Source organism: Bos indicus, chromosome 5 (assembly GCF_029378745.1).
Source record: "Bos indicus isolate NIAB-ARS_2022 breed Sahiwal x Tharparkar chromosome 5, NIAB-ARS_B.indTharparkar_mat_pri_1.0, whole genome shotgun sequence".
Lineage (NCBI taxonomy): Eukaryota > Metazoa > Chordata > Mammalia > Artiodactyla > Bovidae > Bos > Bos indicus.
Window position 1 is genome coordinate 46,196,764 of NC_091764.1, and position 14,739 is coordinate 46,211,502.

The following is a 14,739-nucleotide window of genomic DNA, read 5'->3' on the forward strand; positions in this document are numbered from 1 at the left end:
TATGCTAAAACATCACAATTATAGTGACATCCCAATATAGCAGACAGTTTTAAAAGTCAAACAAACTATTGCCATGTTAATGGCAATTGACAAAATGACCTGGTACAGTTATCAGCTAATACAAATATTTTTGTGATATGTATACCTTCCTTGGAATATCCCCTGCCTTCACTTCCTTGAAGAGCACATTTTAAAACTACTGTACAAGAAAAGGTTTCTGAGTATATTAATATATATGGAAAAATTTATAAATCTTATGAAAGACCAAAACATTTTATAGCAATTTTGTAGGAGTTTTCAAATTCTGTTTGTTAAAGAGAGTTGTTTAGGAAACTACTATGTGCTGGGTATTAGTGGTTCAATAATACACTAGCAAGATCTGCAGTCTATTTTCATGGAGTCTATTTATTCAAATTCATTAAATTATTTTCATAGTCAATTTTATCAGATTTATTAAAGTGCCTTTCTTCTACAACTTTGGTTAAGGAAGATGGATTCAGATGTACATGAAATGATGCCACCAGCCTCTAGAAGGCAAGAATCTTTTCCATTCTTTAGTGTCTTTTCCATTCTCTGGGCCAAGTGGACGATGTCAGTAACATTTGTGGAATGTTGACTATGAGGAATCAGAGCTGAAAAGTTGGCAAGAAGCTAAGAAGTCATCTCAGGAAAAATTTGTTATCCCACCCTTGCTTTCTCTGATAAATCAACAGTTACTTTCTTTGGTCACTGGTAATTTGGGGAGAAGTCATTCCAGTTCCTACAGGTGTGTGGCAGCACCTGGCATCACCTGGCATTGGTGGCCCTGTGGGATCCCCTACCTTCACGACTGGCTCTCCTACAAACCTCATAAACACACACTGTGTTCTAGGCCTGGGCAGCTATTTTTAGTTCTCTGTGGCTGTCACACTCTCCCACACCTCCTTTCTTTTGCCTGAAATGCCCTTCCTCTCCTCATTCAACTGGAGTCCCCTTACTCAGGTTCTGGGGGACAGCTCCAACATGGCTTCCTCTGAGAAGCCCTCACCTGGCTGGCTCGTCAGCTCAGTGGCAGTGTAGAACAGTGGTGAGAAAGGATAGACCAGGAAATGGATCTGGGGCTCTAGCTTTTACCAGGTGCAGAACTGTGTAAACTTTCTAAACATTAGTTTTTCCCACTGATAAAATACAGAGGCCTTTCAGGGCTGTTTTGAGGTGACAGTAAAGCATCCCAAGCAGAGAGCCTGGCACACAGGCAGCGCTCAGCAAATACTGCTTTCCACACCCTCCTCTCTGTCACACCTGGAAATGGCACGAACTTGGCATTTATGCTAGATCAATCATAGTCCTTATTTTGACAACCACTAGGGTTATGATAATCTAAAGTTTCAAATTAAAAACAGTGTTATAAATCAAAGCTCATTAAAGAGTTTCCAATTACTCACAAAGATCCTTTGCGTGAAGAATAAAATAATTAGGGTGATCTTTTACTTGAAGTGTATGCATGCAATACTTTCAAAGATCTTGATCAAAAGCCTCTGCACAGTGTGTTCCAGGCCTATAAATTTTACATAGAGGTCATCGCTATATTCTTAGCAATCACGTCTGCTCTTGCACCCATTTTACAAACTCAGAGCTACTCCAAGAACAGCAGTACATCGATAGCAAAGGTTTCTAAAAGACAGTAACATTATAAAAGCAATCATTTTGCATGTAATGAGAATTTGCATTTTTTCCCAAGTTTCTCACTCATGCCTTAAACACATTACAAAGACTTATAAAGTCTTAAATAGTCTTCTTCATGGCATCTTCTGTGGGAGGTCAGTGGTGCTGGGGGGACTCAGTTGTCCCAGTCTCCAGAGTTGTGTGCAGAAGTCCTTCCATATCAGTGTAGCTGAGCAATGCTGGGTGTGTTTTTTGAATAGGAAGAACCCAATGAAGAATATGGAATCCTCCCAAACCAGCCAGAAAGTTTCATTTTCCAGTATAGTTTTCATTCCATTTGAAGATATTTGGGAATCTTTAATACCTTACTTAGCTATTCACTCAGCAACTAGTGGGTAGAAACACAGAATCTGGGTTCAAATTCTAGCTGTACCACTTGTAGCTATGAGGCCTTAGGCGAGTTATTTCCTCTGTGGTTTAGCTTCCCATCTATAAAACTGGGAGAACTACACCACCTACATCCTAAGACTATGGGGAGCAATGCCCAGGACATAATTAATATTCCTGATTACTGGGAACTATTAGCATTAACTTTTATTCCTGTCCTGGGACCTGAGATGCAATGGTAAACAAAGGCACTCAGTAAATATTTACTTGATGAATAATGTAAAACCATAATAGAATGAAGCTTATAAATATACTTTTGGATACTCAGTGGCTTCCACAAATGGTTGATGTCAGAGAACAAAAATTTAATTTAACAGTCATATGATTAAGTCTCAGCAACATGCTCATTTGCCCAAGAGCGAGCAGAAATAGAAAGATATAACGAAACTATTCTCCTGACATCACAAAAGACAGACCAATGAGAATAAGCCAGGTAGCTCTGTGCACAAGTATTCTTTCTTAACTTGGCTGTATTATGAATTTTTTAATAAGCTTATAAATCTGGTTTAATTTTTAGCCAAATACAGTGACTCTCCAATGAGGTCATGTTTGGAAAAATATGTATCAATACTTAAACAACTCAAAACCATAAGAAAATCTTAAATACCTCAGCCAAATTCTGTCTCAATATTGAAATAAGTAAAGTGTGAAAATTAAAGGAAGGCATACTCTTAGGATCATTGTTTTTTGTTACCTTTTATATATGAGTGCTGAGTAAAGGCATTTCAGGATATTATCATTAAAACCGTTTGCAGTTATAAACCAGTTCTAATCATGGCCAAACTCCCAGCACTCTTTAAAAATACTCAAGAGAGCAGAACCACAATATTTATGTCTGTCTATAAGCACATAATCATCTTCAGTCTCAATTTTAAATATAGATATCTTCTTTTAAAGTTCTTCAAAAGGTATGTTCTATGGAAAGAATTCTAAAAGCATTACCTAAGGCTGCAGAAGAGCTAGAGGTCTTAAGAAAGGTGTGCAAAGAGTCAGTGCAAGCAACTGATAGAAATCAAAAGTGGCGCAGCAGGTCAAAGAACAGAGGGGAATGGAATAAGACAGTCACTTTCTTCCAACTGCTGAGAGGAGAATGCGTGGCCATCTGACTAGGAGTGCTGGCTTTTTATATTTCCCCAGAGATGATGAAATATTAGGAACCAGGCATACCTAGAAAGTTGACCTTTTAGAAGTTAGGACAGATAGAAGGGTTGTTGTTTTTAAACAACTAATGAAAACAGATTACTGACAAGAGGGAATAGAAAACCAGAAAGAAGGGGGAAGCTGTCCTGGCCTTCAAAATACAGTCATGGGACGCTGCCTTCAGGAACTGTGCACCCTGAAAATCATACACGCATTCAAAAGAAATGATTGATAAAGGACAGAATTAACTGGCACTCAGAAATACTTCTGCAGGAATTCCCTGGTGGTCCAGTGGTTAAGAATCCACCTGCCAGTACAGGAGTCATAGGTTTGATCCCTGGTCTGGGAAGATTCCATATGCTGAGGCGCAAAGAAGCCTGTGCACCACAACAATTAATACTTAACAATAGTTCTGGCATCAAAAGTGTGGGGTTTTTCCTGATCTCAAAAAACCAGGTCTTCGATTCTCCAGACACCAAACAGTTGCCCTACCACTGAATTCAATTCTGACACTAACCACTGGAGTCAGTGCAGACTGCATAGGACTGCACTACGAGGTGCGGTCCTACAAGGACTCAGTCCCACAAGCCTTCTCCCACTCCAGACACCGTCGTAAGTCCAGGTTGTCACCTGGACTTCTGACCAACCCGCTCTAAATTGGGGGTTCCCACTACTCCCTTCCAGGTTCAATTTGCTATAAAGGCTCACAGAATTCAAGGAAACACTTTACCTAAGTTTACCAGTTTATTATAAAGGATAGACTAAAAGATGAAAAGGCACATAAGGGTGAGATGTAGGAGAGTCCCGAGCACAGAAGCTTCTATTCTTGTGGAGTTAGGAACCAATCTTCCTGCTTATAGATACCAACCACCCACCCAGAACCTCTCCAAACCCTCCAGTTGACAGATTTTTATGAAGGCTTTGTCACAGACAGGCATGATAGGTTACTAACTCACTCTCCAACCCCTCTTCCCTCCCCTGAGATCAGAGGGTAGGACTTGGTTTTGCCAGTGACCGACCCTATGCTGACACCACCTAGGGGCCCCCGGTCACCGGTCATCTCATTAGGTTACAAAAAGACATTCTTATCACTATGGAGATTCCAAGGGTCTTAGAAGCTCTTGTGTCAGAAACTAGGGACTCAGATCAAGTACACATTTCTTATTCTACCACAATATCATAGGTTTCAACATATGAATTTGGGAGGGGCAAGCACAGTTCAGTCCATAATATCATGTCATCTAACATATTCAGAGCCTCTGGGAATTAGGACATGGACATGTTTGGTAGAGCCATTGTTCCGCCTGCCACAGGGCGGTCCTTTGAGCAGCAGCCCCACCGTAATATGCTCCTGAGGGCAAATGAAGGCACAATGGTGGGCTGATCACAGACAGGACTGGAGGAATGACACTGTATGAGACAATGGCTCTTTGGTTGTCATGGATGCTTGGGCCACTTCCAAACAGAGAGCTGGCTTCCCTTCCTCTCTGGCACCGGTTTAGAGTAAGATCAACTTGAGCATGTGCTCAGAGTAAAAGGAGAATGCGGCACTGGTATAGGGCCCTCCAGAGCTTGGGGCTGGGACGGTTACAACACTGAGGTGACTTTTAATCTGAACGTGGTTAAATGGTGTGTGCTGAGCAGATCCTGGGGAAGTGCCTGGGGGTCAAACACTCCGCACTGGGTTTTAAACTCCACATTTCAAGAGCACGTGATGCATGAAAAAGACAAGCAATGAGCGCAGTGCACCGTGTGTCATAAAGGAGTTGCCTCTGTGAAGTCCAAGGGGAAGAAGCTCCTGATCCCGAAGAAGGCAAACCTCCCATGTGGATATTCCCCTTTTATCATTTATGAAGGTCACCGGGTTAATCAGGCCCATTATTCATCATTTGTATGTCAGGACACGCAGGGATGCGGCCATCTTGATAAAAGGCCTTACTGTTCTCAAGAGGAAGTAATTAGCTCGGGGAGTAAGAAATTTGCGGATTCCAAGGCTCAAAGGAGACAGCAAGTATCTGAAGAATGAAAATCTGCAGTTTCCTCTCTGTCGACCTCTTACTGCTGGCCAGATGCTTGGTAATAAATTTTTACCCAGAATTAGCTACCATTCTGATATCACCTGAAAGATCTAACAGTGATAGGAAATACTTTTTTGTCCTCCCATCCCACTGAACACACACACAAGCCGTACTGATATAAAAAGCATTTAAGCCCTTCACGTTATGTTGATTCGTCAAGAAAAAGAGAAAACCAAACACCTATACATTAACTAAGGTCTAGTCTCTGCCATGTCCTGAATACAATGTCCACACATCAAGACAGGACTTGAGGCAACGCTTAGCGGAATATAGAAAAGTCTGTTTGACCACTAAACCTTTCCTATGCCCATGGCAGGCATTGCTAATCAATCATAGCATTAATTCCTATGAACCCAGAGGAAACTTTAAAGTCCCAAGGCAAGATTCTAGGTAGCCACTATTCGGGGCTGACATTAAATATGGTACCTTTTCCTGCCTTTCTGGTATACAATATCTCTAATTTCTCCCTTGCTACTGTCCTTTTCCTCACTTCCTCCAAATATACAATAGACCTTACTCTCAACAGCAAATGTTTGTGGAGGACTTACTGTGTGTTGGGCTTCCCAGGTGGGGCCAGTGGTAAAAGCCCACCTGCCAATGGAGGAGCCATCAAGAGACATGGATTCTATTCCTAGGTAGGGAAGATCCCCTGGAGGAGGGCATAGGAACCCACTCAGTATTCTTGCCTGGAGAATCCCATGGACAGAGGAGCCTGGCAGACTACAGTCCATAGGGCAGCAAAGAGCTGGACATGACTAAAGTGACTGAGCACACACACACATATTGTGTGCCAAGCACTATTTGCTGCTGCTGCTGCTAAGTCATATCAGTCGTGTCCAACTCTGTGTGACCCCATAGACGGCAGCCCACCAGGCTCCCCCATCCCTGGGATTCTCCAGGCAAGAACACTGGAGTGGGTTGCCATTTCCTTCTCCAATGCATGAAAGTGAAAAGTGAAAGTGAAGTCGCTCAGTCATGTCTGACTCTTAGTGATCCCATGGACTGCAGCCTACCAGGCTCCTCCATCCATGGGATTTTCCAGGCAAGAGTACTGGAGTGGGGTGTCATTGCCTTCTCCAAGCACCATTTAAGGCAATGGAAATACAGAGATAGCAAGAATTAGCACGATCTCTTGTATGGAGATCAAACCAGTCAATCCTAAAAGAAGTCAACCCTGAATATTCATTGGAAGGATTGATGCTGAAGCTGAAGCTCCAATACCTTGGCCACCTGATGCGAAGAGCCAACTCATTGGAAAAGACCCTGATGCTGGAAAAGATTGAGGGCAAGAGCAGAAGGAGGTGACAGAGGATGAGAGGGTGGATGGCATCATTGACTCAATGGACATGAGTTTGAATAAACACCAGGAGATAGTGAAGGACAGGGAAGCCTGGCATGCTGCAGTCCATGGGGTAACAAAGAGTCAGACATGACTGAGCAACTGAATAACTAGTCTAATGCAAGTTACACTTAATGAGGGAGACAGACAATAAACAATCATTAAACTTACAAATAAGATAATTCCAGATACTAATAAATGTTTTTAAAAAAATAAAACAGGGCAGTATGATGGAGAAGGACTGGGGGTGGGGGGATGGGCATTGGTAGGGTAGTCAGGGAAGTGCTATCTGAGTAGGTGGAATCAGATCTAACGAATGAGTCAAGCAGCACACAAAGAGGGGAGGAGTGTCTCAATGGAGGGAGCAGGAAGTACAAAGGTCCTGAGGCAGAATGAGGCAGACATCCAGGGGTCACACAGAAGACAAGTATGGCTAGAGCATACTGAGCTGGGGAGAATGAAGTCAAATAAGGTTGGAAAGAGATGGGAAACAGATGGTGGAGGCTTTTGAAGGAATGTCAAGGAAATGACCCATTTTATCAGTGTGATGAGAGGGCACTGGAGAATTTAAGTAGAAGACTCAACAGCATGATTTACTTTTACTACTCGGAAAAACATCTTCACTTGACCCACCTTTGCTGGTCATCTTTCTCTGCATCTATCCACTGTTGGGACTGGATCTGCACCCACCATTTCCTCACACGGCCCTCCTCCTTCACCACTTGAGGAAACACTCCATTTCCTTCACTCTCCTGAAACCTTTTCCACGCATCTCTCTTTGACCCTCTCCAAGCACTTTTACTTACTCAAGAGTTTTTACTGAGGCACCATTTTGTCCCAAACTCTATACTAGTCTCTGGGGATTCCATAGTAAGCAGTCCTGGCCCTCATGAAACTTAAAGGCCAACAGTCAAGCCAGTCCTAACAATGAAGCTGAAGGTCTCTGAAGGCAGAGCTTGTGGGTCATTAATGGGAAAGCACAGTGGAGCAGCTCAGACAGCCTGGGGAGGCCTGAGTGGTGTGGGGGACAGGGAGGGCAGAGAAAGCATGGCCACCTGCGGCTTAAGGACAGCAAGCATTAGCCAGGCTGCAGAGAACCGGAGAACCACATCCAGGTGGTGGAAACTGGAGGTGAGAAGAGCACAGCAAGCATTAGGAGCTGAAATGGTCCAGGAATGTGCCCGAGAGCCGGAGGAGACAGGAAATGAAGTGCTCTGCTCACAGGATCTATAGCAATCTACTTCTCTTTTGTCTTCCTTTACAAATACTTTTTTCTTAAAGTATATTAGATTTAAAAAAATATTAAGATGTGAATGCTTGTTGTGAAAATTGATGGAAACTATCTAAAGAAAATTAAAATTAAAATCAAATCCCTGCTAAAACACTGGTCTATTTCTCTTTGTTTTTCCTTTGCCATCTCTCTGCCTCCGCCTCCTTTGGAGGAGAGGGCATTCAGTTTTGAATCTTATTTTTGAAGGGGAAAGTTTTTGGCTTAATATTTTGATGTGAATATTTTCCCCATGAAAATGCATAAATTTCTTATACTTTAAGCAATTCTCTGACGGATACAAGGTTTCTCCTTAGTTTGAAGGCAGGAGGAGAAGGGGACAAGAGAGGATGAGATGATTGGATAGCATCACTGACTTGATGGACAAGAGTTTGAGCAAGCTCCAGGAGTTGGTGATGGACAGGGAAGCCTGGCATGCTGCAGTCCATGGGGTCACAAAGAGTCTGACACAACTGAGTGACTGAACTGATATATAATTATGATTATGCTTGTACACAAATCTTTGTTTATATCATGGATTATTCTGAGAGATATTTCTGGAAGTAGAATTGCCAGGTAAAAGGATGTGAGATTTTCTGAAGTTGTCATGCAGGTCACCAAGTTACTCTCCAGAAAGGTTCTGCTAATTGTACCCCAGCAGCATCAAATGAATGATTTGAGCCACCCCACACCCTTACTAGTAGGGAGGATTTTTGTTTTATTAATTGTTGATGTTTTATTTTTTATTTTTTTATTTATTTTTATTGGTTAAAAAATTTTCATTGTTCTAATTTACATTAGTTTGGATCACAATTTTAATTTTTTTTGGTCAATTTATGTTTCTTATACAAAATTTTCAAACATGTCATTTGTCATGTTTGTGGTTTATTAATGTGTTTTTCTTAGTGATTTAAAAAGTCCTTAATAGATTAATTAAATTGAATTGGTGCACCTTGAGATTTTATAGGCAAGTAGTCCTCTCTCAGATTTGTTAGATAGAAATGTTTTACTTATCTGTAATTTTTATATAGTCACATTTTATAAAACACACTTTCACCTCAGTCTACACAACTCTAGTTATAACAATAACAACACAAATAGTACCTTTGGCATGGTCTTTTAACCCCCAGCTCACCTCACTTCCTAAAGAGAACCTGTGGTGTGGGGCCTTTATTAATCCTATCAGACACTTTGTCCCTAAGTTCTCTCAGGCGGTTAGGGCTCCACTGTCTCACCAAGTCTCACCGTTTCCACTTGGCTCCCTTCCAGTGTTTCTCCAGAGGAAATCTGAATGACTGTTTAAAAATCTGCTTTAAATGCTTCAACAGCTTCCTGGGGCATTCAGAACAAATTCCCAACTCCTCAACGTGGTCTAAACAGCCTTTTCTGTGGTCTGGCCTCCCTTTTTCCTCCTCCTCATCTTGTGTCATCTTTCCCTTTGACTCCAGTCAGCATTCTTGCCTGGAAAATTCCATGGACAGAGGAGCCTGGTGGGCTACAGTCCATGGGGATCACAAAGAGTCAGATATGATTGAACACACACACACACACACACACACACACAGTTGATTAACAATGTTGTGGTAGTTGGTCACCAAATCCCAAATTCCAGGTTCACAGGCCTTCTGCCATGCCCTGGGATTTCCTTTTTCTCTTTTAACTGATTTTATTTAATTTTTTAATAATTTTTTAACTTTTTTATTTTACATTGGAATATAGGTGATTAGAGCTTCCTGGGGTGGGGCGCAGTGGTAAAGTAGCCACCTGCCAATGCAGGAGATACAAGAAACACAGGTTCGATCCCTGGGTCTGGAAGATCCCCTGGCGAAGGGAATGGCAACCCACTCCAGTCAGTATCTTGCCTGGAAAATTTCATAGACAGAAGAGCCCGGTGGGCTACAGTCCATGGGGGTCAGATAAAGTTAGATATGACTGAACATACACACACACACACACACACACACACACAGCTGATTAACAATGTTGTGACAGTTTCTGGTGTACAGCAAAGTGATTCAGTTATATAAATTCATGTATCTATTCTTTTTCAAATTCTTTCCCCATTTATGTTGTTACATAATATTAAACAGAGTTCTCTGTGCTACCCAGCAGACCCTTATTGATTATGTATTTTAAATACAGCAATGTGTACATGTCCTGGGCTTCTGAGCTGCCCTCACCCTTCAGAATACCACACTAACACCGTCATACCAGAGGGGGCTTTGCTGACTGCCCAGTCCACTTTTCTTTCTCACAATATCTAGCTCCTTTTCCCTCATGACACTTCTCATGATTTATACCTGATGTTTTCAGGATTATCTGTTACACATCTGGCCCCCCTCCTCTATTAAAATGGTATCTCCAGACACCTCTCTGCTCCTGCTCTGTTGGCAGTGAATGCCCAGAGGGTAAGATGGAGGGAAGCAGGGCAAAGGATCTCACATCATTTCCACTCACCTTCTACTCAGCAAAATTTCCTCCCAGGTGCTAAGACTGCCAATGTTAGCTTTTGGAAAGGGCCACCTTGCCCAAGCTCAGGTAAAGGAGGGCTTTGGAGAGGAAGTGATGATATCTGGCCTGAACTGAGGCCCACCGAGAAACAGTTTGGGAAAGGCATTCTTCACAGAGCATGCATTTGTACAGGAGTTGTGACTTGAGAATGTGCCATATCTGAGGAAACCACAAGACAAAAAGGCTTCACCCTTCAAAACAAAGGAATTATCCTTTGCTTTCTTATTCTGCAAAAAGCAAACAAACAAAAAAAGCTCAGTCTCTGCCTAGCCCTTACATTAGGCCAAGGAAAAAAATCATATACACAAAGTCCTTAATAAATATTGGATGACCAGAAGAATGTATGCTACATGCCAGGCCCAGTTGTAGTAAGTCTCTTCTAGAATGCTCTTTTTCTCTCTACCAGTTGGATCACCAAGACCTGGCTGGAGACCCACTCCCTGAAGCTTTCCTTATCTCGCAGGAGCACAAATAACCTTTCCTTGCTCAGAATTTCATCTTTTATTAATATTTTCTATCTAATCTTATCTTCTGAGTTAACATAAAGTTAACTGGAATCTATCTCCTTCACCTTCTCTTTTTTCTTGGGGTGGGGGTGGTCATTTTGTTTTGTTGTATTCAAATGTCTGTACACTAAAAGTATGACTTCTATGGAAAGAAGGAGGGAGGGAGGAAGAGATGATGGAAACCTAAAGAAGAGGATAGCTGTTGGGGGGTGATTTGGCTTAGCCCACCTCCACAAGCCCCCTTTTCCATCTTTTTTCTTTCTTTTTTACAAATTCTTTTAAACATACAATTCCTGAAAAATTTTTTAATTCAATTAATAAATGAGATTTGACTCAAAGTCCTCAAATTTCAGCAAGAGATAAATAGCTTACTAGTACTTTATAATAACTCTGTATCAAAAGGCATTAATCTTCACCCTTCTCTTTTCTCCAGCAAACCAGAAACTGTATCTCCTTTTGATGCAATGTAGCAAATAAGACACTAAAATAGCAACAGCTACTTTTCATGCACAAAGAAACACCACTATTATTTCTACCTTAATAATTCTGCATCTTAAAAAGCCCTCCAATCCATCCTCTTTGAAAATCTCCATTCCTGCCCTAGGCTCTCAACTTACATCTCCTGAGAACACTTTGCATTGGTTTTCTTTCCTCTACTCTGACCCCTCTCAGCACATTCTGCTAAAGACAGCCGGGGACAGTCCATCTGCTCAGGGCATTTTCCTCCTTAAAATCCCATGGTTGCTTGCACATAGGATAAAAACCAAAATCTTTGACAGCACCTACAAGGCTTGGCATGGCCTAGGGCCCAGTTAGCTCCCCAGCTTCATGTCACACCAGGTTCTCTCATTCTTGTGGTTCTTGCAAGTTTCAGCTGCAAGGACCTTCCTTTAATCGCTCACACGTGCCTTGCCCTTAGCTCAGTGCTTCTGTCCATGCCCTCCTTCCTCTGTTCACTAGTGAAGCCATTCTTGATCCATACAACGCAACCTCCCCACTTTATCCTCACTACACAACACCACTGTACTTTTTCTTTACAGCTTTTCTTACACTTACGACTATGTATTTATTCATGTATTTGCTTGTCTAATAGCTTATTTCCCAGTCTAAACACCTAAAGATAGGAACTGTCTGTTTTGTTCACCAACATATATCATTAGTGCCTAATACCTGACATGTAGTAGGCATTCAATAAATATTTGACAGATGAATGCCATCTACAATAGATATTAATAAGATGGATATCTGGGGGTGGTGGTTTTTGTGTTCTTTTTTAAAATGTAAGGCTACTCAAGCCAAAAATTCAAATAAATTGAACTCTAGATAAAAGGTAAATTAGGTTAGGTATCCCTCTTCAGAAAAAAGGATAAAAGTATCAGCCCAAACTTACCCATGCACCTTTTCCTGAAAATCTTTATAAACTGCTTGTATGCTAATCGTATTTCCCCCTAAACAACAGAAAACTATTCAATAAGCTCTTAAATGACGCAAGCCTGTTCATGGGTTTTTGTTTTGTAAATAACACACTTCGTTTCTATAAGGGAAGAAATAGTTTAGATACTTAAAACTCCTCAAACTTAGGAGGGGAAATAATTTGGAGGAAAAAGCAAGGAAAGACACAATATTTCTGTTTGTAAAATTGGTTTATTTACAATTTGGTATTTTTAAATTATATTTGGAATTTTAATTTTTATATATTTCTTTGGCAGGCATTCTGTTTCTTAAATAGGGAGGCAAAGGAGAGGAGGAAACCTGAGTAAGTTTGAATTTTAGAGATTTACCTGCTGCTAGTCAGTCAAATTTAACTTTTAATCCCTGAGATTTAGTGAAGAATCAAAAATATCTTCATACATTCATATGTAAAAGCATATGTTAAGAACAATAAAGAATAAAGCCATTATAATTAATCTCCCCCCATATGGCAATATGAGAAGTCTCTCTTTCTTAAATTAACTAAAGGGTGCGCTGACAGTGCATTTAGCTATTAGATATACCAAGAGACTAAGCTACCCTAGGCCTCAGTTTCATTTTGCTTTTTCTTTGTAGTTTCTCCCCTTTTAAAAAATATTCTTGGAAACTGATATACAATTTATTCAAATAATAGAAATGCCCACTGCTAGCTCAAAATTTCTCCCCTTTCTAAATTTTTGGTTGTGATGTACAATTAGGGATTTTCCTTTATTGTCCAAGAGCAAAGTTCTTTATCTGATTGCAACCTGAGGCCGTTTTTTTGCAGTCACTTTGGAGCAAGTCACTTCTATCAAATTAGGGTAATTACAGTTCAGAGGGATGAACAAGGCTGAAGTGATGTTCACATACCACCATGAGATCTGGGAGGCTTTCTTCATAAAGAGCATACAAGAAGCTCTGGAACACATGGGAGTTGTTATATGTCTTGTTGCTCCCTTCTATAGATGGCTAGTTAATACTCCTAAAATGTCAGCTTTCCTCAGAGGAATGAATATTAATTTAGTTTGCTCATTAAATGTCCTTGAGATGCAAAGGAATGGCAATTATGTTTCTTCTTCCCATATATACAATATGTAGCAGATATTAAGGATGTGACCACAGCAAAACACTAAGTCAAAGACAAACCAAAGAAACCAAATCCCTTTGCAGTAAGATGCAATTTTCTTATGTATGTGTAATGCGCTGGCAAGTCATTTTTCATTTTGGAAGGTGTTAAGCATCACTCATGACAAGTGTTTATTTGCCTAATTGCCCAAAAGAAATGCAGTGTAATTCAAACTTTTTTAAAACAGCAATGAAACAAAGTCACAAATACCCTTTTTTCAAATCTCTCTCAACAGTTCTTTTTCCAAAACAGAAAATAAACTAATTTCTCTTGCTCTAAAACATCAATACCAATGCCAGCTAGGAACACCCTCCAGTGCTAGTTTGAAGACAGCTTTGAGGTTCCAAGAATATTTATGTATTTATTCCAAAAGATTACAGAAATTCAAATAAAAAGTAGCATATATGAATTTAAGAAAGAACTTTGAGAAGATCTGATGATAGAGAATGAACAAGAGCTATCATCTGCTCTGTCAAATCTGGACAATATTTTAAACTGTAGCTTTAGCATCAACTTTCATTTTCATACATAATGCACATCTCTTAAAAATTCATATCAAATATACTGGGTTTCTTGGTTGGTTGGTATTTTGTCACTGGGTAAGAACTCTGAGAAACAAGAGAAGCAATTCCGGAAGTCCACGACCTAGGCTGTGATAAGACCAAGCCTGGGGCTGGGAGCTCCTAGCATGCCCTCGTTTTTCGGCGTAGCCCCCTTCTGCTGCAGGAAGCCGCACTAAGTAGTTCCTCTGCTGTTGCTGGCAGGACGGGTGTAAATAAAAATGTGAGGTAGTTCTTTCCACAAGAGGGAAATATTTGTCTACATAATAACCCTGCAATGTCTGACAAATTACCACAGCATCTGCTCACTGTCATCTGTGAGTAAACTCTCCGCTTGGTATTAACTGAACTTGACAAATCACGAGCTAGCTGCAGTTCACAGGCCTTACTTTCTGATCCAGCCATGACTAGAGGAGCCACTAAAAACTCCCAAAAATGTGAACCAAAGAGACCACGAGTACAAGAACTGCAAAAGCATAAGCATTAAAAAAAATATGGAGGAGCTGGTGAGCACATTAAGAATAATTTACCAGGACTTTAAGTACAGGGGAGAATGAAGACCAGTGGGAAATAATTTCGACTCTGCTCCCAAGGCCCTGAAAATTAAAAAGAAATTAAAACACACACACACACAAAAGATCTGAAGTTCTACAAGATACTAAATATAAGATA